The sequence below is a fragment of the Lepisosteus platostomus genome, chromosome 1 (genome assembly GCF_059453375.1).
Source record: "Lepisosteus platostomus isolate fLepPlt1 chromosome 1, fLepPlt1.hap1, whole genome shotgun sequence".
Lineage (NCBI taxonomy): Eukaryota > Metazoa > Chordata > Actinopteri > Semionotiformes > Lepisosteidae > Lepisosteus > Lepisosteus platostomus.
Genome location: NC_142611.1, coordinates 17502900 through 17524070, shown reverse-complemented (window position 1 = coordinate 17524070; position 21171 = coordinate 17502900). Strand labels below are relative to the sequence as shown.

The 21171-nt window shown below is 35.7% G+C and overlaps 1 protein-coding gene across 5 annotated transcripts in view; it reads right to left on the bottom strand.

The window, feature by feature from the left end:
* Positions 1-21171, bottom strand: part of LOC148677792 (leucine-rich repeat and immunoglobulin-like domain-containing nogo receptor-interacting protein 2) — a 504064-nt gene that overhangs the window by 466687 nt on the left and 16206 nt on the right. Inside the window, exon 1 of one of the 5 annotated variants that reach the window (XM_088626232.1) lies at positions 17159-17281. The exons of the other annotated variants lie outside the window; for them this stretch is intronic. The gene's annotated coding sequence lies outside the window, so the exon portion shown is untranslated. Of the gene's footprint in view, positions 1-17158; positions 17282-21171 lie in introns of those variants that run through there. 5 annotated transcript variants of the gene reach the window in all.

Here is a 21171-nt window from a genome sequence, read left to right as displayed (position 1 = left end):
AACAGGCTTAGTTACTGAACGGAAAATACTGACGTGTTGAGACTTTAATGTTTGGCTTTTCTTTATACTAGTCAAGAACTGCTTCAGCTTTTAAGCTTTCGGTCCCTCTTGTTTAACAAGCTACTGCATATTGCAAATCAGAGACAAAAGAAGAGAAATCTAACTTGTGGGACATGGGTCAGTTTTTTTATCAAGTCTTCAGCACTTCTAGGTCACCATGAAAAGGAGCTTTACAGTATGTGTGCCATGATGCACAACTATCTGGAATGTGGAAGTTGAACACATGGGAAATGTAAAATGCTTAGGAGGAATCAAAGGTTAGTCAAGTTTACCATATTTAATTTAATGTATAAAACCATTGCAGAACCTGTTCATTTTCAAAGTGTGAATTTTCAATAGAACAATCACACTGGTGTACTTGTCCTGTTATACTAGAATGATTCTGTATTGGGAAACTAAAATATGTAACCCCTGTTCTAGTGATCTAATGATTGTTTCACTTCACTTCATTGTAAAGCATGCAAAATATCTGGTTTAAAAAAGTCAATAGAATATCTGTCTTCCAAGTGTGAGACATTGCTGGTCACCATGATCAGATATATAATTTCATCCTCTAATACAGGAAGTGAAACAGCAGTCCCAGGAAGATATTTAAATGCATTGGTCAATGTGATTTCACTTAAATTACCAAAATAAAGCATTCAAGGTCCGTTGAATAAGCACAAGCAGAACATAAAGCTCTCTTTCTTTAAAATTCTAACTGGACTAACAAGATACTTCCATCTAAAGGGTGAGGTGGCCATTCTTTTCAATAATCTGCATTGTCCTCAGAAAGAAGAAAAAAAAAAGGGTTCACTTCCCATAATCAATGATTCTAGACAGATTTTTCATCACCAATAAAACCCTCTTCTTTCCCAAGAACAAAGTCCAAAAGGATTTATCAGTGTTCCAACATTATACTTTATTCCAAACAAAAGATTATAAACTATGGTTTACCAGAGCAGGGGTCGTGTTCCTGTGACAACCATTTCACCCATAACCAATGGAGTTCATGCTACCTCAGGTGGCCCATGAACTACAAGTGATAAGGCAACCACACTCTTGGCCCTTAACAGACACCACTTCTCCTTGTCCCATACATTGTCAAACAAATTTCAACCATGATGGTGTATTGATGTATTCATTATAGGACATAGCTTAAAAGAGTTTTGTCAGTGAAGTGGTTGGACTGAAAAAATAACTTTTGGTCTTTCATACCAGATGGGGAAAATACTATGAACAGTATTGAAGATAATAATAATAATAATAATAATAATAATAATAATAATAATAATAATTGCTTACACTTATAAAGCGGTTTTTCTGGACACTGCACTCAAAGCGCTTTACAGGTAATGGGGACTCCCCCCCACCACTACCAATGTGCAGCATCCACCTGGATGATGCGAAGGCAGCCATAGTGAGCCAGAACGCTTACCACACACCAGCTATCAGTGGGAAGGAGAGCAGAGTAATGAAGCCAATTCATAGATGGGGATTATTAGGAGGCCATGATTGGTAAGGGCCAATGGGAAGTTTAGCAAGGATGCCGGGGTTATACCCCTACTCTTTTCGAGAAACACCCTGGGATTTTTAATGACCACAGAGAGTCAGAACCTCGGTTTTACATCTCATCCGAAGAACAGCGCCTGTTTACAGTATCGTGTCCTTGCCACTATAGTGGGGCATTAGAACCCACATGGACCGCAAGGTGAGCGCCCCCTGCTGGCTCAACTAACACCTCTTCCAGCAGCAACCTTAGTTTTTCCCAGGAGGTCTTCCATCCAGGTACTGACCAGGCTCACACCTGCTTAGCTTCAGTGGGTTGCCAGTTGTGAGTTGCAGGGTGATATGGCTGCTAAAGATGCCAAAGATATTTGGAAATCTCTACGGTACATTATTGCATTGTCACAGGTTTCTAACTATTACAGTAGATGGTAGGTTAAAGATGAGATACTCTACAAATGCAAGTTTTTCATGAGAATGTTACAAGATTTTTATAGGCATTAAGACATATTGTTTATCCTTCCTCAAAACCGACAGCTGTACACATACATTTACAGAATATTGAACTTTATACCTGGATCAACTTCCAAGATCAACCAAAACATTGCTGCAACTTTTCCTTCAGAAACTACATAGGAAGCAAATGATTTTGCATCTTCAGCTACTTATAGTCTTAACCATTCTGACCCCTCCAATAAACACATTTTTTTGCAGTAAGCTTTATTCTAACACATTTTATCTTGGTAAGCACTTTTATTGCAGATAAATTATTTTACTGCATAATAAATATATAAATAATAATAATAATAATAATAATAATAATAATAATAATAATAATAATAATATATTATATATGATATAACCTATTATCTATGCATTGTATATTATCTATTATCTATATTATTATAACATATTACCCATATTATATACTGTGTATAACACATATCATTCCATTTTTGCCTCAAACAAAAAAGCACCACAATGTCCATTTCTGTGATGGTAAATCCTTATGTGAGTTTCTGTTTCACACAATATTTTGGTGTGACTCATGAACCCTTGGGTATGTCCCATCAAAAGAAATGTCATCATAGTTTGAAACATTATTCCAGAGATGATAATAATTAATGACAATAGGTTTCCAGTAATAGAGGTTTTTTACTTCCTCTACATCTCCTACCCATAAACATTTTTGTCTAGGGTCACCTGAAGTCCCATATGCACTGCTACAGTAATTCCATCATAGCTGTCCGGAGAGGTAAATGCTACTGAATATATATTTTTTCTAGTTCTGGTACCAATTAAATTATTACATTTTTACAGACATTAAACTTAAAAATTCAGCAATTTCTAGCCTCCTTATGGTGCCTAAATATTACCATTACAGAGTTTAGGTAGCTCAAGTACGTAGCTACGTCAGCACACGTACAGTAGGCCGCAAAGTAAGAAGTAAAAGGTTAATTCCATGCTGAGAAGAGAAGAAAGGAAACAACGTTTCAGCTGTGGAACCTTCCTCCACAGCCGAAACATTGTTTCGTTTCTTCTCTATTAAGTTAAAAGGTTTTAGTTAAGGGTTAATCACAGCCCATCGGAATTCACTACAAGCATTGAACAGACACACAGTACAAACTGAATTACTGTAGGAGATTTAACCTTACAACTTTGAAAATGGCGAGACTGTCCTTAACTATCTTTAGATTGTAGAATATTTTTTTTTTGTTTTTGCTAGTATGTTTGTCTGCCCTAGACTTTTAGCAAATCAAACCACAATGCACTATATGCAATTTAGTTTTTACTTCATCAAACAGTTTGACATTTATATAGGAAACTGCCAACCTCACTCCACAGTGGGAGTGCAAATTTCTGTTACTGGAATATTAGGCACCAAAGACCATTTTTCTGCAGCAGAGCTATTAACAATGTTTCATTTGTTCTTGATTTTTTTTAACTTTCAGAGCTTAATTTTCATGTCAGTATTTGCACGTTGAAAAAAAATATGATAAAATACTGGTGTTCTAGTCTACGACTGAAAATGCAATGTTTTTTGCTTGGAGTAGGATGTTTTTTTTAACATTGCCAAATTGCTGCATGGCATAAGATTAGTGTAAAGTATGGAGCATGGTTGTTTGTTGGCATGTTGCCAGAGTCTCAGAGTGAAATGTTCCATTTCCCTGATGTAAGCGTTGATTTATTGCAAAAAGGTGGTGGATAAAGAGGCTTAGGAGCACAAAGCTGGCATTTTTATAGGAATCATCCAATTAAGTTGTCTAAAGTTTTCAAGAGAAAACAAACTACATGTTGAAAGTGTGGGCATAGTAAGGATTTGTGTGCGTACAGTATGTAGGAAAGATGTTTGCCTTTTAAGTGTAATGTAAGCTGAATATCTTGCCCAATTCCATAGAACATAAGCTATTATATAGCCTGTACCATCTGGGAGGCTGTGTGCTGTGCTAAAAATAAGCCTTCAACACACGCTAATTAAATAAGTATTGTAGAAGAAAACATTTTTTTTTCTTTGAACCTTCCACACCTGGGACCTATGCGACACAGAGTGTAAGACCAGATCACAACCTGGAAAAGGACACCAGTTTATCAAAGAGCTCCAGAGCACACACACAACTTAGAGACATCAATTAACCTATTGTACCTACAGTAGCATGTCTGTGGAACAAAAACAGGAGACAATGACAAGGGCATGGGGAGATCATGTACTGTAAACTCCACACAAGCATAATATACACTGAAGGCATGCCAGGCCAGAATTGAAGAAAGGATCCAAGTGTTGTGACACAGCAGAGATAAGCATTGAACCACCAAACTTTTCTAAATCAGCTTTTAAATTTACAGTATTTTTTTTGTCTCACAAGCCATAATTTGTGAATGTAAAGAGGCAGGACAGTTATCTCTTGTTTTAATTTCAATAACTTTCAGTTACATTTCATCATGCTATGAATGAAAATGCATTGCTGCTTGTCCTGGTAGTTTGACATAATCGTGTGACACTGATGTTATCATCCTTTTCAGTGTCAAAGAAAGTTGTTTTTAATACTTGCACTGCATGAATCCAATGTACCTTGGCTCTTAGCATTTAAAATCAATCAAGTGGATTCTTATGTTTTCTTGTTCATACGTTTACACTGTCATGCCTTTTTATGCACTACCACATTTTCACTTGTGTAAATGCTTATTAGAAGGAGCTGCTACTGGATTGTATATAAACAAATCAAGAGATCAAGCATAATTTGGATTTGTGGAAACACGCTATGGCAATATTCACATTTTTGCAAATACAGCATTACTGTATGTTCTAACTTGCATCTTCAAAATAATCAGTGAGTCTCTCACTTGGTTTGTAAACTAAGGTGTTTGTCAATGATATGAGGGCTGTATGGTATGGTATTGTATGACCAAATTTATTAGAACTGCTTTAAAGTTAAACCCAAATTAATATCCAATTGTTACTGGTAATTATTGCCTTCATCATATCAATTGCACTTTCATATTTGGAGTTGAATTTTTAAGATTTTTCTTTGTCTTTATTCACCTATTGTATACTTCTAATTACAGCTACCATCATGACACTGTACATAAGCTGAATCATTTGCTTTCAATGCATAAAATATAGCTTGAGCTAACGATATGATCATGATATAATCATCTCTAGTTACTGGATCAGTAATGTCCCACTTCTTATGAATTTAAATGGCAATACCATATAATTTATTGCTTGTGCCAATGATATACAAGTTTTTTTTTATTAAACATGCTTCATTAAAGAAAACATTGATTAACCTTTAGGAAGCCAAAGTAGAAGCTGATATTTCATATTCTGGATGACAATAAAGGTGAGTTATATTAGGGTTACCGCAAAGGCCAATCAAAATATATGACAGGTGGAGCTGCTGGATTTGACTTGGCTGAGGTGCAGTCTCAAAGCCTATAGTTGTCCACAGAGTTAACTGGTCCTTGCAATTAAGTTGATTAAGTTGTCACTGTAAATTGATTCAAAGAATAATGAAGTGCATAGCTCATTAAAGAAAGCAATTATAAGGCATCTCTTATAGAAGAGTGTAGATCACTAGCATAAGAATGAAGTGATTACACATAACTACAGTGTTATTTAGATGAGCACTTTATCATTGAAATGCATGAAAAGATCAGTCACAAAATCAATGCTGTAGAAATGCAATTTCAGCTAATAAAATCAAGTCAGTCACAATGTCTTGTATAGAGTCTTTCACTGTGTACTGTATATGGAATTCCCACTGTGAATAATGTATTTTCAAAAACTGTACTCCTAAGTAGTTTGTTTTATTTTCAAAAATACATTTAGTATTTTGAATTTACTTTAATAAATGGGAGAATAATTTGGTGCCCTTTCCCACTTTTTTATTAACAGTAACTATCAATTATTTTCACTATTCTTGATTTAGGAATGGTGGTTCAAATACAGCTGAAAAATGGAACACATCTGTGTTTAACTGTGATTTTGAGCCAATGTATTTTCCCTAAACACTTAACAACTGTTTTTATGTTCTTGACAGAATGCATCTCTAAATTTGCTTCAGGAACCTAAATTACTGTTTTGTATTTCACTAAGTGAATTAAAATAATGAATGATTTAAAGTAACAATCTATGAAACAGTATAACAGAAAACAGTTATTAGGGTGTTACAATTCATTATGGATTTTCTAAGGTTTTCTAAGGATAGCTTCTGTTAATCAGTTAAGCATTTAACTTTTTATAGTTAATGCTATTTTATAGGCATTTTGTCTTCATAATTAAAGGAAGCATGTTATTGGTAGATGAACCCTAATCTTTATTGTTTTAGACTTCAGCAAATAAATGTTACACGACTTTATCCCTAGATGTATTTAGATGTGTGCTTATAAGTTACCAAATTTCCAATATCTATTCTAATTTCTTAACATTAATAAAGCCTAAAACTAACTTAAGATGTACATGGAATAACTTTAGATATTAATAGGTATTTATGGATGATGACAGATGAAGACATATTCATAAGGCTGAAGCAGTTGCTGGAAACGTAGTGGCATGAGCTGTGATACTGCTTAATATTTTGCTTTGGTATCACAGAGTCTGTTATGTGTATTTATCTTTCTTCTTAGCGGTATTTTATAACCTCTGTCATAGCCCTTAGGAAACCTTGCCAAGCAGAATACACCTACAGCTCACTGTAGTCTAATCCTCACAGTTAACTACAGTTTAATAGATAGCTTGCATCCCTCACTTCTGACACAGCACCCAGAGGCCCTAAAGGAAGCCATCTCAGAATTGCAGTCATGTAACTCACAAAACATCCTCCTTGAAAAATGTATTGTTTTTAGTATTTGATTTGTTGCAGTCCAGCAGACTTTTATGTTTTGCCAACAGTGAAAGCAGAATAATAAGGGGTTTAAAAAATATAATCAGGCTTTCACAAGTCATTGAACTTCAGGATTTAAGTAATTCAGATCATGTGTAAAAAATAATTTTTAACTTTGTGTTCCCATAATCCTGGAGTGAAAAGATCAATGCATTGCAAATTCTTAAAGCTGACATTTAATCATTCCTCCAACTGCTTTTGCATTTACTGTCTTGACATAACCTGTGTTTCAAAATTACCATTCCATTAAATAGTAAGTTTCTACAGGCCTGTGCTTATTGGACACTGATCAAAAAGAAAGTTTTTTTTTTCATCTTCCTTATGCTGGTCTCCTTTGTGATAATTAAAATTAAAGAGAGCAGAAAACAGCTAAAGCCCAATAGCTCATCAAATTAGAAGGATCCAATTATTGTGATAACCCGTCTCTGGTTAGAAATTACACTGCAGAATAGCAAGCTGCTGATAATATATAGCATTTAGCAGACTTATCGGTTCCATCCTTTAGCACACTTGACCAGGGTTTTTCTTCACTTTACAGGAACAGAAAGCACACACATAATAAATAAATACCTTATTTAGTTGTTTAAATAGTGCATGTCGACAAATAAAATACTTGAATGACAATTAAATTATTTTAATCATTCATTTTAATAGTATACAGATGTCCTCTGTTAAAACAGAATTGTAACCATGGTTACAGAAAAATAAATCTTACATTCTGATCGTATTTCCATATAGAAATGAGCAAAATCACTTTATTCAAAACTTTTCCCATTCCTTATAAACATGATATAAGCTTTCACAATTCTAGGACAGCATAGGGGCAGTAGATGTTTGTACAATTTCAGTGTCACAATTTGTATTAATAATATTTTATATTGGATTTAGTAGTTACACTGTGAATAGTAGTTCTTTTTCTGTGTAATCTCCTTTTTATTCAAATTAATACCATTCTGCATTTTGCCAATATGCCCTAGCTTGTTTTCTGCTTATATCATGCTAAATTAATAAATCAATAAATTAAAATTGACAATTGAAATTAAGCAGACCTTGTGATCTGTAGCAGTAGTGCTGATAACAGCTTGTAGTTACGATGATAAGGTCATCAGAAATGCTCAACTTGATGACAAAAGCTAAAATGCAAATATACTACTGTATATAAAACAACAAAAAAAAGTCATAGCATTAAAAAATTACGTACTAAAGCCCTTAAAACGAATTGACTACTAATAAGAAAGCACCCTTATACTAGAAAATGCCCTCCTATTCTTATATAATCTTTTGATTAAAGTCTATCCTGGTATTAAGCAAATAAGCAGAAAATTAATGCATTATACACATCAATTTTAATCAGCACAAAAAATGCAATTCATGTGTAAGTTGCCATTTTTTATAACAAATGAGGAACACAGCTCATTAAAAATAGAACTTGTTTTCAATATCAATCCCTGTTTAAATATACCTCAGGTGTAAGATATTAACTGCAGAGTACTTACATTTTTTTACGTTTTACTTTTAGCTCAAAAAAGAAAACTAACAGTGATCTTTGATTTAAGGAAGACAACTACAAATAAATCAGAAGTTTACTGGTGAATGGTATGGCAGAGCTGACAAGGATGAACACTGCAGTGAACTTATAAAACTTAAATTAGTGAAGATCAGCATGCAAGTTTTAAACTTTTGCTAGCTGTGTTATAAAAATAACAATAAAAATGTACTTTCACATAATTAAGACCTGATACTGTATGTAGCCCAAGGAGAAATGTGAGCAACTTCTCCAGAAATTAAAACTGTGGCAATCTTTTTATTTATCCTAAAACAGGAAGATTATTTGTCTTTTCATCATAATGTTAATGAAAGGCAATTTCTAGCCTTAATTTAATTAATTACAACACTGGTTTAGTGTTTACAAATAAGAAAAGATTGAACCAGAAACAAGCTTGTTGTAAACCAAAATGCTAGTGGGCTACGATTATAAATGCATACACAAAGCAAACCAGCACCAATACTGATGACTGTGAAGTAATGGTCTTCAAGCATGTACTGTACCTGAGCAGGGAACAGCCCACATACAGTAAATACAGTGTCATACAAGAGTCTTGATTAGGAAAAGAAGTCCACATCAGCATCTGACATACTACTAAACCAGCCTCCGAAGATTCCAGATATTCCAGCTACAATCCCAGCCTTTGTGTTACCACCACAGCCAATCTGACACATTAATTTTTCAAATCCAGCCCCAGGGCCACAGACCCCAGTATTACCGCGAGTCTGCAAGTCTTCTATGTTGCTACTGCACCAGCTTCTGTAACACAGCATAGGCTGCTGCTGACCCCATCTTACAGCTCCAGCTCCTCAGCTGTTTGACTAACCTCCGGGCTGAAGATGGACTGTGTTGTTACTGCATCAGCTGCATACTTGCAGTGCAGGTTGCAACACAGCCACAGGAATGAAGCCTGCAGTCACAGGGCTACCTGTACATCCCATTTCTATTCTATGGGCTGCCTCTGAAAGGGCAATGACCATCCCTGGTGCTGTGTCAGACATGAGTTGTCTTACAAGGCTCTAGCCAATAAACAACTGTTTGTATTTAAGACTCATCTGGGGTGCATCTGTGATCGGGGTCCCGCCTGGAGTCTGTGCCCCTGTTGTGAACCACCTTACATGGCATCACATATAAGGTACAAAGCATATAAATGTTAATAGACATTTTTTAACAAATCTTGTATTAAACTTGAAAAACAGTTAAAAATGTGATTCAAGAAGCAAGATCTAATGTAGTAATTAAGGAAGACGACACAAAAGAGCATCAGACCAGACTCACATTTGCAATAGAAGAATGTAATTGTACTGTACTTTTTTATTCCTGTAAGAACAATTTTAGATCTGTAGGTATTTAATTATGCAATTTTGAAAGCCAAGCAGATATGGATTGTTTTTATTTCTGTATTTATTTATTATTTTAATTACATCCATTTTTAATTGAGCATCAAAGGGGCTCTTCTGCCATGATCCCAGGGGGCTGAGCCCAACAGTACTTGCATTTTCACGGCATAAATCAAAGCCTCAGAACCCCTGCTTAGTTTCTGCCTGTAGCAAAAAGGGTATCCATATGACAAACATATAACACCACTAACTCATTCAAGCAAAGTTTGAGTTGCACTGTAGGGGTTAGCCAGGTAGCAGTATTGTGTACTAGTGGGTCAAAACTGGAACCATAGGGAAGAAAGCAAAATAATATTTTCATTTCCCTTGAGCTATAATAGAAAAAGACATATACAGTGCAACTGGATGATGTTTTTGAATTGCAGGTTTCCTGCAGTGTTTAGATCTGTCAATTTCTCGTCTGGTAGCATATCAGCCCTTAATACATACAGTATCTCACTTGGAATCAAAAGGGAAGCTGCTCTGCTAACATGCAATGTGCACAACTTCTCAAATGAAGGAAAATACTCAGTGCAATAACAGTTCGATCTAAAGGTAGACTAGGACTAAACATGGAAAGCAAATCAAGGATTCACTGTAATACCAGCTCCTATATAATCAGCTCCTACATGCATTCTTGAAACTAACAGAATGTGTGCAAAGTCCCACTCCTAGTCAAAGCACACACATCCTTTGTCCTGTGTCATGCAGACTTCCATAAATGACAAATACCAATATTGATATTTGTTTTGATTAAAAAGATGTTAACTTAAGTTTCAGCCCCATCGGAAACAATCTTAAAATATAATTTGTAGTAAATTCAATTATTATAATGGCACATTATTATATACATAAAACAAAGTGGTCTGGGAAGAACCCTTTGTTTGAGCATTTTAAAATGGATGTAAGGGGGTATTTGCAGACTATTTCGAAGCGCAAAAATATGAAAGCTGTGCAGACATTATTTTTATTTAATTTGTTTAATCTTTTTTCCTAACTTATGTTTATGTAGTAATATGTACCCCTGATGATCTTTTTGTCTTTAATTGTTATATGTACTCTTGTTTGTATTGTCATTTTTGTTATTTTGTAATGCATAAATAAAAAAAAATGTAAAAAGACTTCCATAAATGAAGCTCCTGGTTAAATCTGTGGTACCAATGTAACACTGGATGGAAAGGCAGTGTCTGCTTGGAATTAACCATTAACATTGCATAGTACTCCTCAGAAAATGCATAACATGGCAATAAATGTGGACAGAAAATAATTGAAAAATATAAAAAACTATTTTACTTAAATTCTTAAAAGAAGTGTTGCTAAGTAAGACATTAATCACAGTGCCTTAAAAGGAGGATCACCACTTTATTTCTGACTACTGTAAAATGCTGTTCATCCTACATTTAGGTAGATATGATGAAATTCTGAGTAAATAACTGTTCAAATCTAGTATGTGTTTGCCTCTGTAAGTATTGTTTTTTATATGTTTCTGTCTAGCAACCTATTATCCCTTTTGTTATTTGTGCCTGTTTTACATCCAGCTCCTCCAGAATTCACTCCCATAATCGTAAATGCTCTTCCCCACCATCCAGTCCCACTCCTCCTCTGCCAAGAATTACTCTCAGCCAATCCTTTATAGAGTTATCCACTTCCTGCAACATCTGCTTCAGCAACATTTGCAGAATCTTCCCATTTATTCCTAAATATTTAACACAATTTCCTGTCCAAGCACCTAGTCTCGCAGCTATTGTTAATCATCCAGCATTCAGAAAAATCATCCATAATTCCTTCCTTCATTTCTCTGATCACTCTATTGCAACCTTCAATATCCCTTACACTGCAATAGTGCACTATTTTATTAATTCTCAGACTCTTAATGTAACTTGCTGATTTCACTTAATGTAAATATAAAGTATATTTACAGTAACATAATTACAGGATATGCACATTACTGTCACACAGCTGATATACTGTACTCTTTTAGTTCAATTTTATTTGTTTTCATTTCATTTGTATTGCTTATTCAGCCTAACGGTCGTACCCTGCACTTGAGCAAGCCACAGGATTGTTGCTTGTGCTTACACATAGTATACTACTGTATATTCTTCTAGATTGTTATCCTATGTCTGATAGTAAATAATAATAATAATAACATCCTGGTAGTGATACCTAAAAATACACAATAAAAGATTCAATAGAGAGGAAATCATTTTGCCTATCTAACTAATTTGGGCGCCAGTAGTTAATCAGTGGAGTCTTCTTAGGTGAGTTTGCTGATTTTCTCTCATTCTTATCCCTTACATTTAAAAGGATCCTTATTCTAGGGGACTTTAATATACACATTGATTCAACTTCCTCCAGTCTGGCTAAAGACTTCCTTTCTCTTTTGGGATGCTTTGACCTTGCTCAGTTTGTTTGTACCCCTACACATAACAAAGGACACACCTTAGATCTAATTATTGCAAATGACTCCTTTGTCTCCCACTGCTCCCCCCTTGATCTAGGCCTCTCTGACCACTTAGCCATTCTCTTCAATCTGGAATTACCTGTTTCTAACACTTCCCCCTCACGCTCTGTAAATTTCCGCAACTGGCGATCAATTGATCACCCAAGGTTTGCAAATTCTGTTCTGTCCTCCTTATCCTGTTTCTCTTCCTCTGACCCTCTAGAGGACAAAATACAGTTACTTGACAATGCTCTTTTATCTACCCTCGACACCTTTGCTCCTTTAAAAACTCGAACCATCTCCTTCTCTCGCCCTGCCCCCTGGTACAATGACCATCTGCGTTTCATGAAGGCAGCCTCTCGCAAACTTGAGCGTAGGTGGCGTCTTTCCGGCCTAAATGTACATTATCAGGCCTGGAGAGATTACTTATCTGATTATAAGGTTACTATAGAGTCTGCTAGATCCACCTACTTCTCTCACATCATTGAAAATCACCAAAACAATCCCAGACATCTTTTCTCCACCATCAACAGACTGCTCAAGCCAAACTGCCCCACCACATTACCTGCCTCATCACAACTTTGCAACACATTCTTAGATTTCTTTAGTTCTAAGATTGACAACATCCGGCATCACATTCTCTCCACTACGGATATAATTTCCACACCTCCTCCCTCCTCATCCAACTTCTCTGGTTCCCGTCTCTCCAGCTTCTCTCTTCTTGACTCAGCATCCCTAAACAAACTAGTTACGCGCATGAAACCCACCACATCTATTTTAGATCCCATTCCCACCACTTTATTCCAGTCCTGTTTCTCTTCTCTCTGTCCCATTGTCCTCAATATAATACATGAATCCTTGAGCACCGGCATTGTACCAACGGTCCTCAAAACTGCTGCTATTACCCCAGTGCCAAAGAAGCCTAACATGGCTCTCGACAATCTTAACAACTTTCGCCCCATCTCCAACTTACCCTTTCTCTCTAAAATTCTAGAACGTGCTGTCACACTTCAGTTACATAACCACCTCATGACAAACAACCTTTTCGAACCCCTCCAATCTGGCTTCCGTCAACTTCACAGCACAGAAACCGCCCTAGTCAAAGTCACCAACGATCTCCTAATAGCTTCTGATTCTGGTTCTCTTTCCATACTCATCCTTCTTGATCTCAGTGCTGCCTTTGACACTGTTGACCATAACATCTTGCTTTCTCGTCTCGAGACTGTGTTTGGAGTCTCTGACACTGCCCTCAAATGGTTTAAGTCTTACCTCACTGATCGCTGTCACTTTGTCTCTCTCAATGGGTACAGGTCTGAAATTGGTCTTGTCAAGTCTGGTGTCCCTCAGGGCTCAATACTGGGCCCCTTGCTCTTCAGCATTTACATGTTCCCACTTGGTCAGCTTTTAAGATCACATGGCCTCAGCTTTCATTTTTACGCTGACGATACTCAAATATACATCCATACCAAACCCGACACTGATGTGGCTGTCTCTATTCTATCTAATTGCATCTCTGACATAAAAATTTGGATGACTCAAAACTTCCTTCATCTTAACTGTGACAAGACTGAAGTCATGCTTATTGGTACCCCCCATCAACTTCGCAAAGCCAGTCCTGTAACCCTGTCTGTAGATGGCTCTGTACTTGAGCTCCAATCAAAATTGAAAAACCTTGGGGTTATATTCGATTCTGGCTTAACATTCGACCCACATGTACAGCATACTGTCAAAACATCTTTTTTTCACCTTAGAAATATCGCAAGACTACGCCCTATGCTATCATTAACTGTGGCTGAAAAGCTGATCAACATATTTGTATTCTCTAGAATTGACTACTGCAATGCTCTGCTCCCTGGGGTATCTAAATCTACTCTGAACAAGCTGCAGTATGTCCAAAATTCAGCAGCCAGAATCCTGACCAGATCTAGTGCAAGTGTTCACATTACTCCTATCCTGGAGTCCTTGCACTGGCTTCCGGTCAAATTCCGCGTAGACTTTAAAATCCTCATGCTCACCTACAAGGCTTTACATGGCTTGGCACCTCAATACCTGTCTGAACTTTTATCGCCCTACTCCCCACCTCGCAACCTCCGCTCTTCAAATTCTGCCCTCCTTACTGTCCCCCAAGCCCGTCTACATTGTATGGGCGACAGGGCCTTCTCCTGCTATGCCCCCAAGCTCTGGAACTCCTTGCCCAAGGATATTAGAGAGTCACCTTCTCTAAACTCCTTCAAATCCAGACTCAAAACCCTCCTTTTCAGAAAAGCCTTTACTTAACTGGTTCCATTCTTCACCCCTCTGCTCTTCTTAATACCATCTTCCACGGTCTCCTCTATTGTTATTGTTGTATTGCTGTAATTATAATTGTGTCCTGTCTTGTGAAATTTTTCTTATTTATTGTTGTAGTCTTCTTATTTATTGTTATTGTCATCCTGTAAAGCGCTTTGAGAAGCCACCTTTAAAGGCGCTATATAAAATAAAGTTTATTATTATTATTATTATTATTATTAATTGATCTTAATAGGCTTCTTCAACATGGCTGGGTAGGACGTTTTAGATTCCCATATCTCCTTGCATAAAAAAGGCATCTCCTTGTGTAAAAGATCAGTTTTAAATACTTGCAAATACTGTAGTTTCTTCTGGTCTGTGTTTCACTTTTGGTTAAATTCGCTGTGCAACAAAATTAAATATACAGACATTGGTACATAAAATCTTCACAAAAATGTAGAGATATTAACACAGCAACACAGAAACTCTCTAGGAGTGAGTTAGTTTTTTACCTGTCAACGAGTCATATGTTATAGTCATATAGTCATATGTTAACAAAAACAGAATTCTAAAACATTTTTTCTTTGTGACTACATTAATAATGAAATACAAAACCTTGACAAACAAACATACATTAAATAAAACAGAAAACAGAAAACTTTCAACAAAAATACCTGATATTGTAAATGCCAGATATAATTTTTGAAAACAACAAGGTGAAACGTTGTTTATTAGATAACTGAACTTTTTGTTTTCATTTACCTGGAAAGATGTACAATACTAAACAGGAAAACAGTAGGACAAAGACTGAAAGCCCTCAATCAAAAAGTTACACCCATGTAGTGTCACGTGTGTTGTCTATTGGTCTGGGATTTGATACATCATCTCTCTGGCATCTTCCAGTACCCCAAAGCAACACTGCACACAGGCAAACAAACAAATGCACTGTACAAAAATATTAGTCATTTGACCCAATGGGTTTTCAAAGGCTTTCAAGCTTCAGAAAGATGCATCACTGTAAGAGGCTCATACTGTACTTAATGAGCTCTTTTACTGCAGTGTAATGCAAAATCACAGTCATGATTACTTACATTTACATATTGAGCATTATGTACAGTGTTGTTTACATGAACCATGTTAATTGAATTTAGCATGCTGTATCTAACATAAGCTCTCCTATCATAAACATCATTTTGACTTTCCAAACTTTTTTTCAGCAAAACTTATTCGAAATTAAAAAAGAATGTTAGGCACCCAAGAACATAGAACTTAACATGTTGAATTTAGAAATGGTGTTCCCAGATGTTTGTCCACAGAACCTGTTTAAATTTGGGAAAAAAAGTGGGGCAGATAACCTCTTTGGTTTAAATGGAAAAAACCTTTCTCATATTGAAATTTGATTGTCCCCAGAATGATGTGCGCTGTGTGAAAATAATTGTAGTTAACTGACTAAACAGTTCTCAGGATACATTTAAAGGTCACAGTCAGTTTTGAACCAGCTTATTTAATATTGAATATTGAGCAAATTAGTTTGTTGGACCTGTATAAAATAAATCATATGACCAGTTTTCTAAAGGCAAGGATTGTAGACATTTTCTATCCCTTCATCAAATTTTATGCAGAAATGAATTTGTGTGACAGAATTTAATTAATCTACCCATAGGATGTTACCTGCCATATTTAGAGTTGATTGACCAAGAGCAGCTAGACATTTGGGATGAAAAAAGGATAAAATAAATCCTCATAGACTTCCAGCCGCAGGTGGCTTGGAAGCCTCAGAATAATAACAACATACTTGTGGTCTGTCATTGCTAGCTTTACACAGTTGTTGCCCAGAGAGTTGATGGAACAAAGACATTTATCTTTACTACAGTATACAGTGCGTCAGCCTTTTCTTTTGTTCTCCTTCCAGTTTCCTCCAAGCCTATTACTCGTTAAAATTCTACAGCAATTTTCTGGGATTTAATTGTCAGTATCTCATAAACTGGTAAAGATTAAACACAGAAATATTTTTATATAATTAGTGTTGTTTTTCATTTGCCAACTTTCTTATGTACCTGATTGTGTAACAACCTACAGTATAAATAATATCTATGGATTATTCCAGGAAATAGCCTCAATAGCCCCAATGTACAAGAACTCTGACAAAATAGCTACAGTACTTAAATCGCTAGTGAAATACTGTTACAGTTTTTATGGTTAGATCTTATTAAATCACTGGCTGGTGTCTTTTAGACAACTGACTGAGTTTTTCAGTTCACTATTAGTTAGAAGCTGTTCATCAAGAATTACAATAAAAAACTACATTTTATAATGAACATTCCAATTTCTTCCTCTAAGGCAATTACATATAGATATACTTATACACTATATAGTACATATACTGTTTAAGATACTGTATATACTCTCCTATAATCAGACTTTATTCCATATTATAAAATTGAAAACAGTATTAGTTAAATTACTTTAAAGAATATAGACACTGCTGCTTTTTTTTTTCAAAAAGCCCACAGTTAATAAATACAGTATTAAAGAAAAAAAAGAATACACAGCCATCATTGTTATAGATGAAACATGACTTTTTTTTTCTTACCCTGTGGTTACGGCAGTCCTTGATCTAAATTTAGGATATGTCTTGCCCTTCACTCATTTTCCCTGTGGTTCCAGGGTAGTTATGCAGTGCTGCCAGTCAAATCACCATTTTTCAGTGCTTAGAGAAAAGAAGATTTCATTTGGTAGTCTGGAAAAATGAAGCATGAAAACCTTTGTTCAGAGAGAAACACAGGCCACATGCCCATCCAACTGTGTTAGGATTAAATATACATGCAGAAAGAGAGATTGCTGGATGAAAAAGAAAAAAGAAAAATCAATACTATTTTATACTAATTTATCCATCTTTTCTTGTGTTCTGCTTCATACAGCTTTGTGAGATGCCTTATAAATGTCACTGTATTATTCATATGGAACTTGAAACATCACACTGAAAATGGTGTGTAAAACAATTTAGCGCTCCTTATGGTCAGAATCTAGGAATGTATTTAAAAATATTTCTAGTGTGATTATCTTACACCATTATGTGGTAGTGTCCCCTTTCATGGATCTTCTCTCTCTTCCCTTCTCTGATATATTTTCATAGGGCTTTTGAGGGCAGCTTGTTGGACTCACTGATGGAGGTACTGTAAGTAGGGGTATGTGTTCTTCTTAGCAAGAATCACCGTACTACAGGGGTTGCTGTGTGTGGAGGATTGTTTAACGTCCAGATATTACACTCAATTCATGTATGTTTATGTGGTCTGTGAAGACTTAAAAAGCATTCCAGACTCCTTCCAGAAAAATTCCACCACTCCTATAGAGTCAGTAGCTCCCAATTACATTACACACATCTGCTGCTGTGAGTTTCCTGGAATATAAGCACAAGGGTTATAAATATAGAATGGGCCAGACCGCTGTGAAAGGACAGCCCAAACTCCCACCTCTGAAGTGTTTAACTCCAGCTTGATAGGAACAGTAGCAAGGGATCAGGATGCCCCAACAGGGGAGCAGATGTGAACAGGTTTTAACTCATCAAAGCCTAGTTGTGCTTCAGGGGTAAAGCTGCCTTTCTTTGTAAGGACATTGATGGACCCATTAATGAACTGAAGTTGATGCAGGATTCTGTCTTTTTTTCTACAAAAAAGAATCCAGTACTTTCTGGAGAGGAAGAAGGACAGATGAACATCTTTGAAAGGTTTTCTTCTGTAGACACCTTCATGGCTAGCAATTCCACCAGAGAGTGAAAACAGAAGACCCCTTGGAGGTGAGGTCCCTACCAATGAACAGTGAAGAGGCAGACTTTGAGCTTTGTCTTTACTCAACACTGGGAAGTCATGGTACTCTGGTAGCAAGTGAACTGGAAAGACCTCAGCGGAAGTTATGGTTTGAACTGTGGCGAAGCAGCAACCATGACACGCCTGATCCCATTCGGTGAATTCCTTGTGAGCCCAGTTGAATTGTGGGTAGTGCTGTTCAAGCCACAGAAAACCCGGCACCAGCTGACAAAGAGAAGAAGAAACACACAAACGACAGTACAAGGGGTTGTCGTTCAATGTATTGCACAGGTTTTCCACTGCTTCTTCTGCTTGATTCACTGGCCTCTTGAGAGCTCAAGGCAGACCTCTGACTTGCCAGTGTTTGAAATATATCCTCAGAGTCCACTAGATTAATGTTTGACTCTTCCATACTGAAAGGATGTTGCTCTCACAAGTAGAGGAGCAATAGTCTTGAGATTTGCGGCTAAATCCAATAGCGGGAAAGGAGCTGAGAAAGTGGAGATCAGGGTGACAAATCAAAAGTAAAAAATATTCTGGGGAAAAAGTAAAAAGGTGAGGGGAGAGCCGGAGAATTGAGGAGAACAAAACAGATTTAGTTTGAGGTATACTGTAACTCAATAAACAGATAACAAGTAGGAATCTAAGAATTATATCTCTTTACAGGACTCACTGAGTTTATCATGGAGTATATAGAAATAAATTTGACTATGTATTGTATTTAAAGATAAGTTAAATACTCTATATTTAGAACAACAACAATTGTATTAGTATTAGTATTAGTATTAGGAAAAATACATTAGAATACACATGTAAAGAATCAGATTTCATCATGTCTCAGACGTTTATGTGATGTCCTAATATTGTTTCCTAATATTTGATGTACAGTACTCCTTGTGATGTTATGTTATGTTATGTTATGTTATGTTATGTTATGTTATGTTATGTTATGTTATGTTATGTTATGTTATGTTATGTTATGACTGCCATGTTACCTTCTGCTTTTCGTCAGATATGAATTAACTTTGTTCCCTTTTGTCGCTGGTCTACACCAAAGACAAATGGCTTAAGGAAGACCATTATAATCATTGTTTTTCTTGTATTGTTAAGTATGTGACACTATAATGCATGTTATTTATGCCTTTCAAACTTAAATTTTGAGTTGTAAGTGAAGCTTTAATCAACTTTATAGTTATTAAATTTAATAAAGTTATACAGTTAAATTTATGAGTGAACCCAGGTTTTAAAACAGTGCTGATAAATCCTGGTGTTTCCATGTAAACCTCAAACAAAAATGTAATAGTGAACAGTAACACAAACAGTAGGAAATAAATGTGTTATTAATTTAAAGCATGTACTGTAGGAAGTTATAAAAAAGTTGTGTAGCTCCTGTTTCCTGCTACTGGGGTATTGATCTTGCAAATGGTGTACTAAAAGATTTTTACATTTTTACATTTTGCAGTACAATGAGCATCAAATAATAGGAATTAATGCCACTTAAAAGCTATACTTAAAAAGCATAATCTATTAATGTATGCACTTAGATTGCATTAAGCCCAGTGTGAACCTATCAAGGTGCTGGTATAGCAGTTTTAATCTGTATAATGCATTAATTGCAAATGGTGGAGTACAGACAGAATTTCAATAAATCCATCTTACTTTAAGTACTCATATATAAAAAAACATATATATTCAACCCCTTGTTAATCACTGTATTCAATAATTTATTGGGGTTATACTGTGCAATCCAGATGTGCCAGAATGCGTTGGTCATTTGTGAAGACCATTTGTATGAATGGCTTGTATGGCGGCAGGAAGTCATAATACAGCTGAGAAAAGGTTTGAAATGAGTTTTAATTTGTTATGAAAAGGGGCATTTAGGAAAAACAAACAAGAAGTGCATATTCCTGTAATGTTCTATATTCAATTATCCCCAAAGGTTTTTTTTTTATAAACCGAGTATAGCCCTGGTCAATCTCTAGTGTTACCATGAATGTTGTGTTAAGGGAAGCCTTAGGACCAGAATATATTAAGAATTAACATTTTATAATATACAGTATATAATCCTATACACAGATTTTCATAAACCAGACAACAGTGTGCATTACAGAGGTTAAATGTCACTGCATCTTCTGTACAAATACCACACAACAGGTGTTTGTTTCCTTGCTCACGCACAGCATTTAAACACCTTTAAAATACAGGGCAAGATTTCCTACACTTTTTAGGCTCAAATCATATGATGACAATGCAAATTTTCAGCACAGACAGTTTTTTTATTTACTCAGCTTTGTACATTACCAAAAATCCACATAAATCTTTTTTTTTTTTGTAAACCCAGATTAACACCATTCAGAACTGGGAATAGATGTTGACATTTTTTAGATATACATTTTAGGTCATTAATTGGCAAAGAGAATACCCAAGTGAAACATTCGGTATTCATGATGATTCCTTATTTCATCTAGAAATAATTCATTAATTTAAATAACACTTAAATTCCTTTTGTGGAATTTTGTACATTTTGTTTTGCTTTCTATTTTCAGATAATTGAAGAAGAATTATAGCAATCCAATTGATACACTGTTCTAGATTGTCATACCAGTCATACCAGCATACCATCATACCAGTTTCAGTCATTGAAATGACAATGTTTTGCTGCTGATTTCTTGTTAATGTGGATTTTAACATTTAGCTTTAAGCTCTGGATTTTATATTTTTTGCATACCGGTGTAATTATTGTTCTTGTCTTTTTTAAACTAATTACAATTAAAACCAATTTAAGGGCTGTAAGTACAAA